The sequence below is a fragment of the Penaeus monodon genome, chromosome 19 (assembly GCF_015228065.2).
Source record: "Penaeus monodon isolate SGIC_2016 chromosome 19, NSTDA_Pmon_1, whole genome shotgun sequence".
NCBI classification, from domain to species: Eukaryota; Metazoa; Arthropoda; class Malacostraca; order Decapoda; family Penaeidae; genus Penaeus; species Penaeus monodon.
This window is the reverse complement of record NC_051404.1, coordinates 19,532,585-19,532,968: the sequence shown is the minus strand read 5'-3', so window position 1 is coordinate 19,532,968 and position 384 is coordinate 19,532,585. Positions and strand designations below refer to the sequence as shown.

General features: G+C 45.8%; 1 protein-coding gene across 1 annotated transcript in view; it reads left to right on the top strand.

Moving 5' to 3' along the window:
* LOC119585116 overlaps positions 1–384 on the top strand; it is a gene marked incomplete in the record, with an annotated part of 123,275 nt that overhangs the window by 15,268 nt on the left and 107,623 nt on the right.

The following is a 384-nucleotide window of genomic DNA, read 5'->3' as shown; positions in this document are numbered from 1 at the left end:
GCCCGACATCTCTTCCGGGGCGCCCCGTTCGTGAATAATGCATTTTCGTCGTCCATCTGCCTCGCGATATTTGGGTCGAGGGTAAAGCCTAAGTATATCCCATCGGGGTGACAAGTGTTCGCGTACATCTGTGGCCTTGCTGGTTGGTAGGGCGTGTCAGGTGTGTCACATTTGTGGGTCTGAATTTACGTGGTTATTGTATATTTATTGACATGGTTATTGGGGGGGGGGTTATGTAGGTAGAACAATTAATTTTTTTCTTCTTCTTCTATTGGGTATTCTTAAAAGCCGTCTCAAGAATAGGAGAAATACCCGTTATACCTCTGCTAATTGACCAGTGCCTTGTTACTAATCCCCGGAACTTTGCTCCCAACTTTCTTACAG